This window comes from Scatophagus argus, chromosome 8 (assembly GCF_020382885.2).
Source record: "Scatophagus argus isolate fScaArg1 chromosome 8, fScaArg1.pri, whole genome shotgun sequence".
Taxonomy (NCBI): domain Eukaryota; kingdom Metazoa; phylum Chordata; class Actinopteri; family Scatophagidae; genus Scatophagus; species Scatophagus argus.
In genome coordinates, this window is record NC_058500.1 from 22857980 (window position 1) to 22879132 (window position 21153).

At 42.9% G+C, this 21153-nt stretch overlaps 2 non-coding genes across 2 annotated transcripts; both read left to right on the top strand.

The window, feature by feature from the left end:
• Positions 1-6302: 6302 nt before the first annotated feature.
• trnas-uga lies at positions 6303-6384 on the top strand. The gene has a single exon. It is a non-coding gene; the product is annotated as a tRNA-Ser (tRNA).
• Positions 6385-13577: 7193 nt separating this feature from the next.
• Positions 13578-13659, top strand: trnas-uga. Its single transcript has one exon. It is a non-coding gene; the product is annotated as a tRNA-Ser (tRNA).
• Positions 13660-21153: the final 7494 nt, after the last annotated feature.

A 21153-nucleotide genomic window follows, 5' to 3' on the forward strand; every position in this document is an offset into this window, starting at 1 on the left:
GTCTGCCTGTATTCAGTTTCCCTGAGGGAGTCGTCTCAAAGGGATCAATAAAGTGAAACACAAGCAGCTATGTGTGCATTGGTGCAATTTAGACCTACCAAATGGTTGTTACCCAGAGCAGGCATACTGGCTCACAGCATAGAAAATAAACAGTGACAGTTTCAGAACTAATATCTAATCAAAAATAACCAATTAAATTTAGAAATTAAACTGATTACCTGAAAATGACCTTGAAAGCGTATACAGTATATAGACAAAAATATCCAGACACACCTCTTTATGGGGCTATTTTTCAGGGTTAGGGCTGAGCCCCTGACTTTTTCCTGCAATAATGTTAGCAAAGAAGGAGGTAAGACTATTAAACTTCACTGTATAATTCACTAGCAGGCATCTCAAACATCTCAAATTTGATCATGATATGAAACCATCGATAAAGGCAATCGATTCTATTCGCTCCAAAGGATTCAAGGATTCAAGGAGCTTTATTGTCATTTCACACATGTAGAAACATGAGGTGGGACGAAATTAGTTTCCCCGGTCCCGGTATAAGCCCAATTACCTAACAAAATGCCTAATGCAAATAAATATAAACAACACTATATAAATATAAAAAAGACAATCAGAATAAAAGATAGAAACAATCAGAATAAAGCTATCTAAACAGTACTGCGGTATTGTGCAAATGACAGTAGTGCAAATGAAATGAGTAGCAGGGTGAACAGGAGTGGGCTCAGCGCACAGCCCTGGGGAGAGCCGGTGCTGAGGGTGATATCATGGATCTTCACTGTTTGCGGCCTGTCCGTCAGGAAAGCACTTCATGATAATCAGAGTGAGGGCTACTGGCCGATAGTCATTCAGGCTCGTCACTGTGGAGGTCTTGGGAATGGGGATGATTGTGGCGGTCTTCAGACAGGTGGGGACCGTCGCCTGTTGGAGAGAGGTGTTGAAGATGTCCGTCAGTGCCTCTGTGAGCTGATGTGCACAGCCCTTCAGCACCCGCCCCGGGATGTTATCGGGACCTGCAGCTTTGTGTGGGTTTATGCTCTGGAGGGTCCTCCTCACTTCTGCTGGGGTCACGCTGAGGGACTCTTCACCAGGTGAGGGGGTGAGGCTGGTGCTTTACCAAAGCTCTATACCACCAACAGTTTCAGCAGTTCTTGATTGACATCCAGGCTGAATACAGAGATGCAATATATCACGATGTGAGGTGGCTAAGTTGGGGGTGCAAATGCAGCGATTTTTTTCTCTCAGAGAGGAAACTGGACATTTTTTGGGTGAAAAGGGGCAACCGATGGAAGAACTGTCCGATCCTGTATGGTTGGCAGATTTGGCTTTTTTGTTTGACATAACAAAGTATGTGAATGTGCTGAATGTTAATCTTCCAGGACAAGATGCAGTGGTGAGCCAGCTGTACGCTCATATCAAGGCCTTTGCCAAGCTGCAGCTTTTCCAAAGACACTTATCCCAAACAGAGTCCTGCACCGCGCACCCAACTTTGAAAGAGGTCATTGACAGTTTCCCCACAGGACAACATTGGTGCGCAAATGAAGAGTTACGCAACAGGGATCGCATCTCTTTCAGTGGAATTTAACCAACGCCTTCAGGATTTTGCAGTTATTGAAAAGTTGAAAAATGTTGCCTTCTCCGTGGAGCCTAATGATGCTCGTCCACAACTGTAGCTGGAGCTCGTTGAGCTGCAGTGTGACAATGAGTTGTGCAGCAAACACCAGCAGCTTTATCTTGTTGACTTTTACTGGCAACGGGATAAAGGCAGGTTTCCAGAAATGCAAACATTTTCCCAGAGAAATCCTGAGCTTATTCGGATGCACATATTTGTGTGAGCAGACATTCTCTGTCATGAACTTGAGCAAGAACTGATTGAGGTCAAGACTAAGTGACTCCCGCTTACATGATATTTTACGCATCTCAACTACTGCCATCAAACCAGACCTGGCCTCTTTACTGAAATCCAGATCCAGATTATTGTCAGCAAGTTATCTGTTTCTTGATCAATCTGAAATTGGGTGTTATGAAGGGTAACATCTGTCATTATTAACAGTGAAAAGCCAGAAACACAATTTCTACACCCACCTGGACAAGCCGGCAAGCACTGTGAGAATCACGTTCTTTGATTTCTCGAGTGCATTTGACACCATCAGGCCGACTCTGCAACACTGGGGTTCCACAGAGGACTGTCCTCTCTCCCTTCCCCTTCACGATCTACACCACAGACTTTAAGCACTGCACAAAGACCTGCCATCTTCAGAAATTTTCTGATGACTCTGCAGTTGTTGGGTGTATTACTGGGGGGGGATGAGAGAGAGTACAGGACGGCAGTGGACAACTTTGTCACAAGGAGCGGGAAAAACCACCTACAGCTCAATGTGACAAAGACCAAGGAACTGGTGGTGGACCTGAGGAGGACTAAGGCTACAGTGACCCCTATCAACATCAAAGGGGCCACTGTGGAGGTGGTGGAGGAGTACAAATACCTGGGGGTGTACTTGGACCACAAACTGGACTGGTGCAAGAACGTGGACATGGTCTACAGAAAGGGCCAGAGCCGCCTCTACTTTCTGAGGCGGCTGAGGTCCTTCAACATCTGCAGGACGATGCTGAGGATGTTCTATGAGTCGGTGGTGTCCAGTGCCATCACATATGCTGTTGCCTGCTGGGGCAGCTGCCTGAGGGTGAGGGACACCAACAGACTCAATAGAATCATCAAGAAGGCCAGCCATGTTGTGGGAGAGGAACTGGACTCTCTGACAGTGGTGTCTGAGAGGAGGATGTTGTCCAAAATAAGGACTATACTGGACTTTCCCTCTCACCCTCTCCACAATGTGCTGATCAGCGGAGCTTGTTCAGTCAGAGACTCTTACTGCCACGATGCACCACAGAGCGACACAGGAAATCATTCCTGCCTGTCGCCATCAAACTGCTAAACTCAGCACTGTGACGGACACACTCACTCACTTTATATATACAATGTATATATTGGTTTTTTACACATGTACATACCTGTATTTTTAAATTTTCTTAAAAAACTCATGGAAATTTAAGGTATTCCATACAGTTTGTTCAATGTTATCTGACTCTCCAGATATGAATGCAGAATTGTGTTTTAAGAGTTGTTCATGTCTACCTAAGTGGCTTATATTTGGTTAAAATGCCATTTGAAAAATAAAGATTATTGTAACAATGAAAATTGTCTTATATTGTATTGTATTATATTTGTAGTTAAAAAAAATGTCAGGCGGAACTATTGGCCCCTGGTGCATCTTCACTTTATCAAATCTCGCCCTCTTTGCAAAAAGTTTGGACACCCCTGCCCTGGAAAGTTGTTTTGGGCATGTCCGTTCGGGAGCAGACAAATGGACGTGTACTTTGGTCTGTATCCTCTCTGTTAAAATGGAGAGGGAGGGGTTTATGACCTACAATGGAGCCAGCCACAGGGGCAATCAAAATAATTTGGCTTCACTTGCCAAATTAGTAAAAATATTCCTGCTACGTTAAGTTGAGCCTAGCCTAGTTTTGGTGTAACACAGCTCAGTGTCACTCAGTCTGAAGTCAGTAACAACCAACTTAAACCCTGATTTGAATATTTTTAGTGGGGCGGCCATTTTGATTACATTAAAACTACAGATTGTGATTTCAATTAAAAACATGTGGAGGAAAAATGGAATGGAACTGTATAGATCAAAGCCAAATAGCCTAGAACCTTCGTGAATGAAAGGAATCAAAGGATCAAAGGAAATTCCATTCTATGGTCCCTATATAAGGAGCAGCTCTTCAGATCATTTCAAACTTTTCAACAGGTGACCACTGTGAAAACGTGCCACATCTTCCCGAGCAAACACTGTTACAGAATCTGTTACACATCTGTTAACTGGAAACAAAGTGTTTACAACAGACAGAGAAAATGCAACAAGTGAGGAAAACAAGAGAGTTCCGCAGGACACGTGGACCGAGCTTCACAGACAGTTCGTCCAACAGTCATCAAAACCCCTCGATGGAGCGCTCTGCACCTCGTCAAGTAACTGAAGAGCTGAAAGAACTTAGGAAGCAGCTGGACGAGACAAGGGAAGAGTTGAAAAGACAGAAGACCCTGAAAGAAATGTTTATCAACCAGGGAAAAGAGACAAACAAAGAACTGGAGAGGCTGAAAGCATACTGTGATTCTAACACTCTCAGCACTGCAAATATTGCCGCTCAGGTGAGAGATACCACCAGAGATAAGAAGAAGAAAGACCTCCACAAACATTATGAGGAACTGCAAGTGGCTCACATTATCAGCCACGAGAAGTTCACAGCTGAGCTCCAGGCAGAGAAGGAGAAGAACCAGTCTCTCCAAGCAAAACTGGACACAACCAACGCTATGCACAATGACCTCAACAGAATGTTTCAAAATGAAGCCAACAAGGCCAAGGAGCGGGCTGACACCCTTCAGTGTGAACTGGAGAAGGAATCCCAGCAAAGGATGATCCTTCAAAAGTCCTATGAGGAGCTCCAAGAGACACACAGACACAGCAAGGAGACACTCACTGCTCAGCTCCAGGTGGAGAAGGAAAACAAAACACTTCTCCAGCAAGAACTGGACAGAATGAAAGTTTCATATCAGGAGGAACAGCTAAGGTATGAAGCTGAGGTGACGTCCTCAGCTGAGCTTCAGGAGCAGAAGGAGAAAAACAAGCATCTCCAAGAAGAACTGGAGAAGATCAGTGTTTTATACCATGAGATCAGCCAGAGGTATGAAACCGATGTTCTCACTGCCAGACAGCAAGCTGACACCCTCCAGCGTGACCTTGAGAAGGAGAGCCAACAGAAGACAGTTTTGCAAAAAGAATATGAGGAGCTGCAAGCAGCACACGTGCACGCCCAGGAGACATCCTCAGCTGAGCTCCAGGGGCAGGAGGAGAAAAACAAGCATCTCCAAGAAGAACTGGAGAAGATCAGTGTTTTATACCATGAGATCAGCCAGAGGTATGAAACCGATGTTCTCACTGCCAGACAGCAAGCTGACACCCTCCAGCGTGAGCTTGAGAAGGAGAGCCAACAGAAGACAGTTTTGCAAAAAGAATATGAGGAGCTGCAAGCAGCACACGTGCACGCCCAGGAGACATCCTCAGCTGAGCTCCAGGGGCAGGAGGAGAAAAACAAGCATCTCCAAGAAGAACTGGAGAAGATCAGTGTTTTATACCATGAGATCAGCCAGAGGTATGAAACAGATGTTCTCACTGCCAGACAGCAAGCTGACACCCTTCAGTGCCAGCTTGACAGAGAAATTGAGGCACACACAGAAAGCCTTTCACAAAGTAGGAAAACAATCAACCAGCTGAAGGCTGCCTTCTGTCAAAAGATGGTGGAGGAGACCGACGACATGTTGCAGACAGAGAGTCCTTATGCGAGAGAGCTGGAGAAGCTGAAAGCTAAGCTCAATGACCAGATCTCACACAACCCAAACCCTTCCACTCTCGAGGCCGAGAGAACAGACGACCCGCCTCCAAGAAATATGGCCAAGCAGGAGGAGGAGCATGAGGATGAACCCCACCCTGCACCTGCTGTGGACACACCAAAAGAAGATGAAGTTCCTGAGGAGCTGCAGAACAATCAACAGGCATCCACCTACGATGCATCAGACCTTGAACATCAGTCTCCAACAGACCCGCCTCCAAGAACTATGACCACGCAGGAGGAGAATTGTGAGGATGAGCCCTGCCATTCACCTGCAGTGGACACACCGAAAGAAGCCGAAGTCCCTGAGGAGCCGCCAAACAATCAACAGGCGTCCACCTCTGATGCACCAGACCTTGAACACCAGGAGGAGGCTGAGATCTCCGAGGAGACTCCCCAACCAAAGACGCCTTCCTTCTGGAAAAGAACACGTCACCTTCTCGGCTTGAGGAAACCACAAAAGTGGAAAAATAAGAACTAGGACTGCCAGAAACACCATCATCCACCAACACCAAAATAAAACCAAACAGTGCCATTCTTTGGACCCTTTCCACAGAAGATATTTTGGCTTGTCATAGCGTGACAAGACAAAATGTCTACAGTGAAAGGGTTCTGTTTAACATAGGGACTGACAGTAGGGTTTTCCCCGGGTGCTCCGGGTTCCTCCCACAAATCCAAAATCTTCCAGAAAAATGGTTGATAAATGGATTTTAAAAAAAACACACACACACACACACACACACACAACACACACATGCACATATGTGCATATAAAATAAAATAAAATAAAAATAGATCAAGGTCATGCTGGAAGCTCAGTGAAACTGAACTAAGGTACAGCTGTACTTGTTGTCACGGTGGCCGAGAGGTTAAGGCGTTGGACTTGAAATCCAATGGGGTTTCCCCGCGCAGGTTCGAATCCTGTCCGTGACGGTCTGCCTGTATTCAGTTTCCCTGAGGGAGTCGTCTCAAAGGGATCAATAAAGTGAAACACAAGCAGCTATGTGTGCATTGGTGCAATTTAGACCTACCAAATGGTTGTTACCCAGAGCAGGCATACTGGCTCACAGCATAGAAAATAAACAGTGACAGTTTCAGAACTAATATCTAATCAAAAATAACCAATTAAATTTAGAAATTAAACTGATTACCTGAAAATGACCTTGAAAGCGTATACAGTATATAGACAAAAATATCCAGACACACCTCTTTATGGGGCTATTTTTCAGGGTTAGGGCTGAGCCCCTGACTTTTTCCTGCAATAATGTTAGCAAAGAAGGAGGTAAGACTATTAAACTTCACTGTATAATTCACTAGCAGGCATCTCAAACATCTCAAATTTGATCATGATATGAAACCATCGATAAAGGCAATCGATTCTATTCGCTCCAAAGGATTCAAGGATTCAAGGAGCTTTATTGTCATTTCACACATGTAGAAACATGAGGTGGGACGAAATTAGTTTCCCCGGTCCCGGTATAAGCCCAATTACCTAACAAAATGCCTAATGCAAATAAATATAAACAACACTATATAAATATAAAAAAGACAATCAGAATAAAAGATAGAAACAATCAGAATAAAGCTATCTAAACAGTACTGCGGTATTGTGCAAATGGCGGAGTAGTGCAAATGAAATGAGTAGCAGGGTGAACAGGAGTGGGCTCAGCGCACAGCCCTGGGGAGAGCCGGTGCTGAGGGTGATATCATGGATCTTCACTGTTTGCGGCCTGTCCGTCAGGAAAGCACTTCATGATAATCAGAGTGAGGGCTACTGGCCGATAGTCATTCAGGCTCGTCACTGTGGAGGTCTTGGGAATGGGGATGATTGTGGCGGTCTTCAGACAGGTGGGGACCGTCGCCTGTTGGAGAGAGGTGTTGAAGATGTCCGTCAGTGCCTCTGTGAGCTGATGTGCACAGCCCTTCAGCACCCGCCCCGGGATGTTATCGGGACCTGCAGCTTTGTGTGGGTTTATCCTCTGGAGGGTCCTCCTCACTTCTGCTGGGGTCACGCTGAGGGACTCTTCACCAGGTGAGGGGGTGAGGCTGGTGCTTTACCAAAGCTCTATACCACCAACAGTTTCAGCAGTTCTTGATTGACATCCAGGCTGAATACAGAGATGCAATATATCACGATGTGAGGTGGCTAAGTTGGGGGTGCAAATGCAGCGATTTTTTTCTCTCAGAGAGGAAACTGGACATTTTTTGGGTGAAAAGGGGCAACCGATGGAAGAACTGTCCGATCCTGTATGGTTGGCAGATTTGGCTTTTTTGTTTGACATAACGAAGCATGTGAATGTGCTGAATGTTAATCTTCCAGGACAAGATGCAGTGGTGAGCCAGCTGTACGCTCATATCAAGGCCTTTGCCAAGCTGCAGCTTTTCCAAAGACACTTATCCCAAACAGAGTCCTGCACCGCGCACCCAACTTTGAAAGAGGTCATTGACAGTTTCCCCACAGGACAACATTGGTGCGCAAATGAAGAGTTACGCAACAGGGATCGCATCTCTTTCAGTGGAATTTAACCAACGCCTTCAGGATTTTGCAGTTATTGAAAAGTTGAAAAATGTTGCCTTCTCCGTGGAGCCTAATGATGCTCGTCCACAACTGTAGCTGGAGCTCGTTGAGCTGCAGTGTGACAATGAGTTGTGCAGCAAACACCAGCAGCTTTATCTTGTTGACTTTTACTGGCAACGGGATAAAGGCAGGTTTCCAGAAATGCAAACATTTTCCCAGAGAAATCCTGAGCTTATTCGGATGCACATATTTGTGTGAGCAGACATTCTCTGTCATGAACTTGAGCAAGAACTGATTGAGGTCAAGACTAAGTGACTCCCGCTTACGTGATATTTTACGCATCTCAACCACTGCCATCAAACCAGACCTGGCCTCTTTACTGAAATCCAGATCCAGATTATTCAGCAAGTTATCTGTTTCTTGATCAATCTGAAATTGGGTGTTATGAAGGGTAACATCTGTCATTATTAACAGTGAAAAGCCAGAAACACACTTATGCACTTAGACTTATGGCACTTATTTTAATAAACTCTTGAATGTGATTTGGTTATAACTGTTGATGTTATGTACCTGTAGATGTGACACAAACTATTACTTTCTGAAAGATCTTGTAAAAGACAAGAGCAAAATCAGAATCAGAATTCCTTTATTTAGCCCCGAAGGGAAATTCTTTGTCGTACAGACATTGCACTTGCAGTATTCCCAAGAAAGACCAAGAAAGATAAGTGAAAGGTATAAAAATATTATTACATAAAAATAGGATAAACAAAATAATCTAACAACAAAAATCTAAAGAAGAAGAATCAACTTTATTAGCAGGATATATATTTTTACATACACATACTGAATTTGACTTCTGCATTAAACCCATCCTTAGGTGAGCACACATGCAACACCCAGCAAATTACATGCAGTGAAACACACACAGGAGCAGTGGGCAGCGTCAAGCGCCCGGGGAGCATATTGGGGGGTTAAGTGCCTTGCTCAAGGGCACATCAGCCGGCTAATGAAGGGAGGGGAGCATTTTTTCGCATGAATCACTCCACCACACCCAAATTTTTCCTGCCCCTCCGGTGGGGGAATCGAACCGGTGACCCTCCGATCACAAGCTGCTTCTCCAACCTCTAGGACACGGCTGTACAGGTATTTACAATGTGTTCAAAATTTTTTTTTTTTTTTTAATTAAAAATACAGGTATGTACATGTGTAAAAACCAATATATACATTGTATATATAAAGTAAAGTGTGTCCATCACAGTGCTGAGTTTAGCAGTTTGATGGCGACAGGCAGGAATGATTTCCTGTGTCGCTGTGTGGTGCATCGTGGCAGTAAGAGTCTCTGACTGAACAAGTTCCTGCTGATCAGCACATTGTGGAGAGGGTGAGAGGGAAAGTCCAGTATAGTCCTTATTTTGGACAACATCCAGTCCAGTTCCTCTCCCACAACATGGCTGGCCTTCTTGATGATTCTATTGAGTCTGTTCGTGTCCCTCACCCTCAGGCAGCTGCCCCAGCAGGCAACAGCATATGTGATGGCACTGGACACCACCGACTCATAGAACATCCTCAGCATCGTCCTGCAGATGTTGAAGGACCTCAGCCGCCTCAGAAAGTAGAGGCGGCTCTGGCCCTTTCTGTAGACCATGTCCACGTTCTTGCACCAGTCCAGTTTGTGGTCCAAGTACACCCCCAGGTATTTGTACTCCTCCACCACCTCCACAGTGGCCCCTTTGATGTTGATAGGGGTCACTGTAGCCTTAGTCCTCCTCAGGTCCACCACCAGTTCCTTGGTCTTTGTCACATTGAGCTGTAGGTGGTTTTTCCCGCCCCATGTGACAAAGTTGTCCACTGCCGTCCTGTACTCTCTCTCATCCTCCCCCAGTAATACACCCAACAACTGCAGAGTCAATAGAAAATTTCTGAAGATGGCAGGTCTCTGTGCAGTGCTTAAAGTCTGTGGTGTAGATCGTGAAGGGGAAGGGAGAGAGGACAGTCCCCTGTGGAACCCCAGTGTTGCTGATCACTTCATCTGACAAGCAGCACTTCAGGCGTACATACTGCGGTCTGCCCGTCAGATAGTCTGCGATCCAGGACACCAGTGGGGCATCCACCTGCATCGCTGTCAGCTTCTCCGCCAACAGAGCTGGCCTGATGGTGTCAAACGCACTCGAGAAATCAAAGAACATGATTCTCACAGTGCTTGCCGGCTTGTCCAGGTGGGTGTAGACTCTGTTCAGCAGGTAGATGATGGCATCATCCACTCCAAGACGGGGCTGGTAGGGGATCCTGAAGTGGTTGGACCATGGGCCGGAGCTGTTCCAGGACGAATCTTTCCAGGGTCTTCATGATGTGTGACGTCAGAGCCACAGGCCTGTAGTCCTTGGGGTCGCTGGGACGCGGCGTCTTTAGATTAGATTAGATTAGATTCAACTTTATTGTCATTACTCATGTACAAGTACAATGCAACGAAACGCAGTTTGGCATCTAACCAGAAGTGCAATAAGCAGTAAGTGCCAGGTATACAATAATTTACAGTATGTACAGGGTATGTACAGGTGTCTATGCTACAGGTATACTATAAACATGATACAGATTGTTGTCATAATATACAGGGTTTCTAAGTACTATGAACATCCTATACAGATGGATATGTGCTTTAATGTGCATCCAGTGTAGGCAGAAACTATAACACAATTTAAATTTACATATGATATTTACAGATGTTAAATTAAGCTATAAATCACTAGTGCAATGGACAGTATAGTGTACACAGCGATAGGCAGTAGGCTAACTATATTAACAGTGAGGTAGAGGAACTAGTGCAACACTCAGTACATAGTACTCAGTTAGGATAGGGTGGTGTAGTGGAGTGTGGTGTAGGGTGAGGGTGTTAGTGGGGGGCTGAGTTCAGGAAGGAAGCGACAGGACAGGAACGAGGCATGATGTCTTCCACACCACGGGGACCCTCTGAAGACTCAGACTCAGGTTGAAGACATGATGAAGTTCTCCGCTTAGCTGGGGGTGACAGGTTTTCAGGACCCTGGGGTTCACACCATCTGGGCCTGCAGCTTTGCCTGCACAGAGTCTCTGCAGCTGTCTTCTCACCTGATCAGCTGTGAAGGTCATCGTTCAGGTGGTGGGTGGGGGAGGAGTGCATGTGATACCCAGGTGAGAGTGGTCCACCCAGGTTTCTGGGGACAAGGTGTGAGCAAGGCCATCCAGATGGAATGTGGGGGGAGGGAGAGAGGCTGAGTGGCTAGTTGCTGCAACCGTACTGCTGAGGAGTCGTTTGAAGCGTGAATTAGGGTCCCTGTGCCGAACAATCAACAGGCGTCCACCTCTGATGCACCAGACCTTGAACACCAGGAGGAGGCTGAGATCTCCGAGGAGACTCCCCAACCAAAGACACCTTCCTTCTGGAAAAGAACACGTCACCTTCTCGGCTTGAGGAAACCACAAACATGGCAAAATAAGAACTAGGACTGCCAGAAACACCATCATCCACCAACACCAAAATAAAACCAAACAGTGACATTCTTTGGACCCTTTCCACAGTAGATATTTTGGCTTGTCATAGCGTGACAAGACAAAATGTCTACAGTGAAAGGGTTCTGTTTAACATAGGGACTGACAGTAGGGTTTTCCCCGGGTGCTCCAGGTTCCTCCCACAAATCCAAAATCTTCCAGAAAAACGGTTGATAGATGGATTAAAACACACACACACACACACACACACACACACAACACACACATGCACATATATGCATATAAAATAAAATAAAAAAAAAAAAATAGGTCAAGGTCATGCTGGAAGCTCAGTGAAACTGAACTAAGGTACAGCTGTACTTTGACGCTAACGTCAGTGTTAACATGCTAACACAATGACAAAGCTAATATGTTGTTCAAAAAAAATATATGTTTACCATGTTCAATAGTAATGGGCCCTGTGATTGACTGGCGACCAGTCCAGGGTGAACCCCGCCTGTCGCCCGTAGTCAGCTGGGATAGGCTCCAGCTCCACCGCGACCCTGACGGATAAGCGGTATAGAAAATGGATGGATGGATGTTCAATGGTCATGGTAATTCACAATGTGAATTTCCCCACTGTTGGACAATAAAGGAATCTTATCCTATCATCACCATCTAGTGTGTTAACACGCTAATATTTGTTAATTATTACAGCTGAAGCAGATGGGATGTTATTAACTTGTAGGTATTTTATGACAACTGGTCACTCAGAAGCAGGATTGAAACTGACAGTTGTAACAGGGCTGACATAAATGTAGCTGATTCAGTCTTGTAGCCTAAAATCACAATGCCTCAGGAAGCTTTACTGTCTGTACAGTGTACAACACCCTCTGAGACCCTCGATTTGAGTGAAGAAAAACCCTGTAACAAGATAAAAATGGAAGAAACCCAAGAAGAGCCACAGAGGAGGGATCCATCTCCCAAGGTGGACAGGAATGTGATAAATGTCACATGTACAGAACAGAACAACAAAATCACAGAATATACATGGTTGTAGGGTTGTTTCATGAGGTCAGATCAAACATAATGGTTACTGCAAAGACAAGTAACCTAAGAAAAAAGGGTTACAAGAAATGATATAATAAAACCTCACCAAACATGTGAATGAAGGGTTAGAATGTAGTTAGAAGATCTTTAATGATATTACAGTAATCTGATCTCAAACTGTATTTTATCAAATGGTAGAAGAAAAAGAAAAAACACAAAAACAACAAAACTCAATCATTACTGTACAGTAGTAAAATGATTTTGAAATGGAGCCCCACAACAAGCATTTTTCCATATTGTCAGCAGGTTTTGTGCCTTGTTTGATCTAACAGGGCTATTTTTTCCCATTGGTAAAGCTACTTTGACTGTGAATAACACAATTTTTTTGCCCCTCTTCTAAAACACCAGTTATGACAGTTCATGCAACACAATGTTTTTGAGGTATAATGAAAAACAAAATCAGTATAAAATCAGAGTCTGTGTCTGCCTAAATTTCCCTTTCTCACACAAGCAAGTAAGCAAACAAAAACAAAAAAACAAAGTTAAAAACAACATTTTTGGGGCTACTATCATGTGTGAGGTCTGGACCAATCACAACTGGACATTTTACACTGGTCCCCCTGTACAGCTTCAGGTGTTGTCTTGAGATGGGTTCAGCTGTAGTCTGAAGATCTGAGATCCTGAGATCTTTCCCTGATTGTAAACAAGCCGTTTTGGTGTCTCAACCTGAGTAGTTGTGGGACATCTGTGTGCACATCTCACCGCTGCTGTGAGTCCACAGATAGACTGGCGGTGATGGCCAACACCTGAGACCTGAGACCATCTGCCCTGCATGTTTTAGACTTATGTTGTTATCAGACTTCTGCAGAGCTTCATGACAAGCTGATGACTTCACACCATGACACTTTGTCCCAGGCAGTGAGCAGGGTTACATGCAAAGGCAGATTTCAAATTAGTGTCAAAAATTCACCTAATATCAAAGAAATTGTCATTCATATAGACAACATAGAGATGACGTGTCCCATCGAGTTTAGTCATGTTTCCACGTTCCTTCATATCCCATGTGTCCTGTTTTTATTTCTAAACTGATGTTGTCACGGTGGCCGAGAGGTTAAGGTGTTGGACTTGAAATCTAATGGGGTTTCCCTGCGCAGGTTCGAATCCTGTCTGTGACGGTGTGCCTTTATTTGATTTCTCTGAGGGAGTCTTCTCAAAGGGATCAATAAAGTAAACTGTTGCATGAATGGGCAAAAATTCCCACAGAAACACTCTGAAATCTTGTGCAAAGCTTTCCCAGGGAAGTGGAAGCTGTTACAGCTGCAAAGCTGTCTTAGAATGTGTTAAAGTCCCTGTTGGTCTATTGTTCAGGTGGCCTAATGCTTTTGTCTATATAGTGTAGTATTCTCTGTTTCCTCTCTTTTGTAATTATAGTCTTTTAATTTGTGGTTCTGAAGCTTTTTGGTTCCCTGCACCAAAGTTCATACAGTGTTGCTTGAACTGACATTAAAGATTTCACGGTGGTGCAGTGGTTAGCACTGTCGCCTCATAGCAAGAGGGTTCCAGGTTCGCATCCCGGTCTGGGCCCTTCTAGGTGGAGTTTGCATGTTCTCTCTGTGCCTGCGTGGGTTTTCTCCGGGTACTCCGGCTTCCTCCCACAATACCAAAAACATGCACATTAGGTTAATTGGCTACTCTAAATTGCCCCTAGGTGTGAGTGTGAGTGTGTGGTTGTTTGTCTTTGTGTGTTGGCCCTGTGATTGACTGGCGACCAGGCCAGGGTGTACCCCGCCTCTCGCTCGTAGTCAGCTGCTCCCCCCGCGACCCTGACGGATAAGCCGTATAGAAAATGAATGGATGGATGGATTTGATTATTAGCCAGTCCAGTTTTCTTTCTCCAGTAACAATTAAAGTAGTCACTCAGCTTGGCTCAGCACAAACGCTGGAAATACTAAAAGTAGCCTTGCCTGAATTTCACTAATTCACCTGCTATATTTAGTGGTATAATATTGTACTGTAAAAATAAATAACTAAGTTTCATTAGCCTGTTCACAGATTTGTCAGCAACCCCTTCTCTCATTCTGATTCACCCTTGAGAAAAACACAAGGTGAGCTCGCCAGCAGGATGGCACTGGTCTGCCAGTCTTGTATGGAGTCTCTTAGCTCTCTGTTGTCCTCTTACTGCTGGTGAGGCCTGTCTATTCGTTGAATGATGTTGAATTTTGAAGTCATTATGTGAAACATGAAATCAAATCTATATTATTGTCAAATTTTACGTTGATACAACTGATAAAAACACATGGCAGAACCTCGAACTAGAAGTCTTCTGGGTGATTAAAAGTTCAGGTGGTAGTTGGATATTTATCCAGAACACAGAACAGTAAGAATATCCTCTATGAAATGTTATGAATATATACACATGTATTACACATATAATGAAGGGACTGTAGTGCAACCCTTTCCTGGTAACCCCTGTGAGAGAATGCAGCAAAATTTGTCTTTACGTGTCTTCCAAATGTTTATGTCTTTCGTCGCAAATTCATAAAAAAATATAAAATAATAAAATATATAAAATTATAAAATAAAACATTAAAGCACATCATCTCAGTTTGAATACATACTCAGCTGAGTATGAACTACAATGTATTGACTGCTTTTACCAGAAGTTAAACCAGTAAAACCAGGTTAAATCCCTTTCCTCCAATTAGATCAACATATTTTAATTTAGTAATTAAATTAACAAGTTCATACATCTCCTCTGTCCACTGTAAATAAATCAGTTACACATGAATTACATATCTACATTACGTAAACTTAAACTTGAAAGTTCATAAGGCAGAAATTCTGTGTATTTTCTATATATTAAACTACATTGATTTTTTTTTTTTTAACTCCACATCATTCACTTCCTTCCTTCTTTTGCAGCCGGCCTGTCAGCTGCAAATCATTGCAGGTTTAATTACAACCTGCTCTCTACTGTGTCAGTGTGTGTCCCTCAGTTACAATGAGGGAGTGGTAGTTGCTCGACCCTCACTGACACTGGGATGTAGAGGAGCAAAATGCTCAGATTAAAAAGACAAAAAGCTGTAAGAAAAATGGGCTGTAAAGGTAAAAGGAGAGAAATAAGTGTGAAAATAAAGGAAGAGGAAAGGAGAGGCAGCATGCTGGTAGTAGTAAATCTCTTTGTAGCAGCAGAGAGAGGAGATGCCATGTCCAAATTTATGGTGGCCTGCTGGGGTAATAAGAGAATGGATTGGATCCCTTTCAATCGCCCCACTCACCGGGTTGTAGTACCTGCAGCCAATATCAGTGTACTGACTCACTGCTGCCGTGTGAATATCTATATGCTCTATGAATTCCTACAACATGCAGCCACTTTAATCCAATGTGATTTACAGATATCTTGTCATACAGATACAGATATCTTGTCATATGTAGGTCAGTGGCTCCTGTCTGGTCCCCACAGACCCGGTTCTGCCAACCGTACCAGATGATTGTCTGCTGCCATGGAGATAGAAATGGAGTTGGCTCTGATTTTGGCTTTTGAAGAGACAAACAGTTTTTTGTGCACGTGCAGAGACCAAACTAATGAGCTATCTAAACAGTATAATGACTGCAGAAATGATAAGGCCTTTCCTCTTCCCTCCTTCCTGTTGATACCAGAATGTTTCTCTTCCTCACGCTGTACAGTCTCAGGGGCTGAAGCAAAAGGCAGAGAAAAGTAAGCATGATATTATCTGCATGCTCACTAATTACGGAAAAACTCACGTGATGATTGAGAATGTAAATATCATTTGCCTGCAGCAGCGTGGGGTTATTTCTCTGCAAGATTTTGGCTCTGTTTTTGGTCTCCACCAATTGCTGAGGGAAATATCTAGCTGTTGGAGAAAGAGAGAGGGCCAATTCAGCATTGTTTAAGAATCCTATACAGCAAACATTTAGACATGTCATAGCAGGAAAGTCACAGGTGTGTTGATGATTTTTGCATTCAACCTTGGCTATCCATTTTATCGGTTGAATGACTGACCAAGGTTGACTAATTTTTTTTAGCATAGACAGCATAATAAGGGGACAGAGCTTCCCCATATGAGAACCTAAGCCAATATATTAAACCTGCGTTATATAACCTGCACCCAGTATTTTCAAAAAGAAGTCTGATTGTATGTAAGCTTATGAGAAAATGACACTGCTTCTCACTTGATTTATTACCTCATTAAATAGTTTCCTAATGAGTTTACACTCTCAGTCGCCGGTATCAAGTCTTCTTCAATACGGATGGATGTTCATTTTATAAATTATGTCCAAAATAGATAATAAAGCAGGGTATGCGTAGGGGTGTGGCTACCTTGTGATTGACAAGTTGCTATATGTCGTGTTCTTGGGTTCACGGTCAGATCCAGTCAGGATAGAGGCGTAACAAGGAGTATCCTCCCCAGCTTCACTTCCGGCTCCAAAACAAGATGGCAATGTCTGTAATGCCAAACTTGTGTCTTCAAAATGGCTGTCCACAGACATATTAGTGGGTCCTCTGCTATTTGTTAAATAGCCTAAGGTATGTTTTTTCAAATAGCTTAAGGTTTCGCACATGCTTTATCCCCGTCCCCACTTTTTCATTATTTTCTTTTTCTCTTTGTTGATCCTTCCTCAATATCACTCATAACTAAAATATACAAATTGAAAGAAAAATCTCCTTTTGCTTTCTTTTAATTGTCTAGTACTCACTACAGAACTTTGCATGGGAAAATGTAAACAATAATCATCTCCAGTCTGCATGCCAAAATTGTTTTGTCTGGTTTTGTCTGAAATCTGACCCGCTAAAAGGCATCAATAATAACTAGAAATAGCCAGTCTTCTTGGTGATGGTCTGGTTTGCTTATCTAGGTAATATAGAGCTATCAGTATTTACACTGTTTCATAACCCAGTATATAAACATATTTTGCTGTTAAATACTTCTCTTCTTTTAAGAGTACCCCCCAAGTTATTGACCACGAGTAAGACTATGGAACAGTGTTTTTACTTGTATGTCCCGATTTTGTTTGAGAAAATGACTCAGTACCGGTACATATGTTAGACCTCAAGGGTCACACAGTGTGTTTTGGTGAAAACATGACTTTTGTTTGTGCAAAAATAAAACTTTAAATACAGGACATGAATTCCTATTTTTACACTGTGTAATCAATACTTTCATTTAGAGAAAGGATCTGAGCATTCTTCCATAAGTGTATCTTGAGATTCTTTTTAGAGATAATGCAGGTAGCTACTGCTTGTCTAATCAAACATATGCATTTGTTTATGTATCAAGAATCATTCATGAAGTGAAGAAACAAACTCATTTGTTTTCTTCTAATCTGTTTTCACAACTCTATATGATGGCATTACTTTTGCTATTGCAGATATCACTGACGACGTCTCATGAATGGTGAACCAGCATGAAGTCTTCTAGGACCCTCTAGTCACTAATACTCTATTACTTTTCACATGTTTGACACATTACAGAATGGTGCAAGGTATGTGTCAGTGGTATTATGTCATCCAGAGCATAAGAAATAGTTCTGACAGTAATTATGTTTAGGCAGTTGATGGGCGGGAACAAAGACCCACACTGACAATGACCCTCAGGGCGGCCATTGTTGGAGCTGACTTCACCTGAACTCATATTACGGAGTCTGTGTGGTGGTCTGAAAAGTTGTCCCAAAGGGAAATACTGATGCAATGCTGTGGTTTCAACAGACTAAACCACTGCTGGTGATGACATTGATACAAGCACAATGAGTATCATAGTGCAGGGTCCAAAACCTCTGTGGCTCTTGTGACAAAAATACAACAAAGAGAGCATAACTTCCTCTTGGCTACAGATTATGTGGTACACTGAAAGAATGAATATGAAGATCGACTTCTGGAGAAAAATTCCAAACCTGTGTTGCAAGGAAAACCAAAGTGAAGACTCTAAAATATATATCCCAATATCACTTACGTTTGCATATACATAATGTACACATTTGTTTTGGGAGCCAGTGGTTTGTGGCACTGTTGACCTTTAGCAGGGTAGTTATGTTAACACAAGGCCTTGACCCATGAGACAGCACTTTTTCTTTAAGTATTATTCCAAAGTGCCCCTTGGTCAAAAAGTTACGTGCTTTCCTGAGACTGACAAGCTATTATTGGGGTGGGGTGAGACCCAGCCTTCACGAACAAACAGCCAGGAGTCATAAACAATGCTGTGGTTCTCTTTATGTTATGGTGTCATTGCCTGAGGGAGGAAAGAAGAGCAATTTAACTGCACAGCTTGTGTATGTGATTTAGAGGGGTGGGCTACATACAGAGAGGTGAAGGGATGTTCTTGGGTCTCTGGGTTTATGGGTGCTTGTCTGAATCAACCTCCCCCAACAGCTTCACTTTTATCAGCTGCCTTTTCACCTGAATTTCATGATGCTCTGCTGGTTATTGACAGCCTGGCCTGCAGGCTGCTCACAGATTAAAATGCATCATTTAAAATGACAAACATCCCACTTCTATATATGGCCATATATTTTAAATAAAGAGTTTTGAAACATTTTGGGGAAACATACTTATTTCACATTGTTGACAAAAGCTGACGTGAAGCTGGAGCAAGGAGGTGATGAGTTTATTTTAACACATGTTCACTAGAGTTTCTCTCCAGGTGAGCTGTTTGGCTCTTCCCTATACAAATAAATGGGATAAAATAATTTAATCATAGGGCTCTTCAAGACTTTCCAAATGTCATTAGATTGAATGAATCCAATTCTGGAACATATAGGGCCTTGTGAGATTTTACATCTGTGCTGTTTCCACTGTATGTGATTGTAATCATACATTGATTGTGCATGGGGAAAAATTTTTTTGGGCCAGGAATGTAAATGTAGCAACACCATCTGTGACTACCACCTGAAAATGGCTTCACAGTTGCTATATAACCTACTGTGATATATAAAATATATCACAAAGGTCTAGTTGTTGTAAACATCTTAATGTGGAATTGCTACATATTATATCTTTAACTTTAGGCAGAGGTAAAGCAAATTCTTTCCCCTTGCTTTCTGTTTTATGCGAAGCTAAGCTAATAGGTCATTAGCCCTAGCTTCAGACTTAGCTCAGCTCAAAAGGTCCTACTAACTTTACATTTAAAGCCTTATCAGTCTCAACTAGCAAATTAAACCAAAAATATCTTGTCTGATAGCTTGTCTCTTTGCCTCCACCTGGTGACTATGTTTAATCACATCCATACATTCTGAATGTGACTTTCTTTGTTAGGTTCATTGAATCACTTCCTGGTAATGTCTTTAATGCATACAGGACAGGGCAGACAGGGCAGTCAGTGTCTGCTGCGTGGGTCTAATCTTTTATGGTAGCATCACACCACAACAACATCAGCTTTAAATCTCAGGGAAAGATTAAGTGCATGTGTACACATACATCAACACACACATGCCTTCAGGGCTTCCTGAGGCGACAGTCACTGCTGTCAGCCCATCACTTGTGCTGTTGATGACTCTTACTCTGACTGTTGTGTTCTGACCTTTCGCATATGTTGCAGTACTGATGTGAGACAGACTTCAGCAGTTACTGAACAATACCTGTTTCTCGTTTGTCACCTGTAGTGCTTTATTTATCTTGCTTCTTTCTTAGTTTCTCTCACATACACACATTTTCTTGCTCATAATATGCCTGTCTCTGTCAGTTTAAACATCTTTCTCCTTTTCTATTGTCTCTTTCCGTCTCTTGCCCTGTATCTGGCTGCTGTTGCCTCATCACACGGACCCTGAAGCTAAAAACATCCAAAGGAGAAACAATATAATCACCTCCGTTTTAGCCTCCTCAGTGTGTAACACACCGTATATTTCTGTTTTTGTCTTGTTCTTTGTGTGCTTCTGAGAAGAGATGGGGGTTGTGCTTCATGAGGTGAGGTGACAACATGGTTTTCTCACTTTGCTACAGATTAATTAGCCTTGAAGATCAAACAGCCAACAGCTAACACATGAAAACTACACCAACCATGTCCCCCTCCCGAAACAATTATGATGCTCCCAATCTGTCTATTTATTACTTGGTACCACCAGCCTGCCATCAGACACTTCAACAAGGGTACAAAGATCTCTCACCAGAAAAATTCTCTCCATATGTTTAAAGGCACATGTTTGGTGTGGCAGTTTTGTCAGTCGGCATCTGTTGACTTTGTCCATACGTCACAAAAACAAACAAATGATGAGCAAATAATAACTGCAGGAAAGCACAGCATAAAACTACTTTTGGCCAACTGGAAAGCTCACAAACTGAAGAACACAAGTTGATCTGACAACGTTTAATGAAAAGGTGATGGACCGGCACTAGTGAATGAAAATGACTGTAATATGCTGCAAATATCATATTTTTTTATATAATCACATCACACGTAGCCTACTCCTTTTTAAGTAGTGACAGGGGATAATTTAGCCTTGGCTAAAAGCCGTATATGCTACGCATCTGTTTAATGTTTCTGTAACTTGTTACAAAATTACTTGCATTGTCTCTATCAAAAAATCTTACACAAATAAAGTCTTGTATAGAGAAGCAAATTAGAGATAGGTAAAGATAAAGTTTGATAAGATGCAGATCTTATTAAGATTAAAATCTGATTGCTGTAACAGAAGCTCTGTGGTCTCACCCTGGGGTG